This window comes from Cystoisospora suis, assembly GCF_002600585.1.
Source record: "Cystoisospora suis strain Wien I chromosome Unknown contig_1325, whole genome shotgun sequence".
NCBI lineage: Eukaryota > Apicomplexa > Conoidasida > Eucoccidiorida > Sarcocystidae > Cystoisospora > Cystoisospora suis.
This window is the reverse complement of record NW_027154125.1, coordinates 1-293: the sequence shown is the minus strand read 5'-3', so window position 1 is coordinate 293 and position 293 is coordinate 1.

Sequence of the window (293 nt, the reverse complement as noted above, 5' to 3'; positions counted from 1 at the left end):
CCGATCGCGTCGGGCGTGGTGGATCCCGTTGCCTACCTCTGAAGCTTAGCAGAGGACTTTGGGTGTTATGTTTTTCAGAAAACTGTTGTGTGTTCTTTTCGCGTGTTTAACTTCATTCGTGCCTCGACCTTGAAGGGCACGTCAAAGTGGTGCCGTGACCCGGGTATTGTGGAGAGTTTCATGCGTTCTCTCGGAATACGAGACGCCATCTCAGATTGACGGCCGGCAGTTGCGGGGTGTGATAAACCAGGGACGCTCGCGCGGCGGCTCTAGCGAGCTTTCCGCCCTAGGCA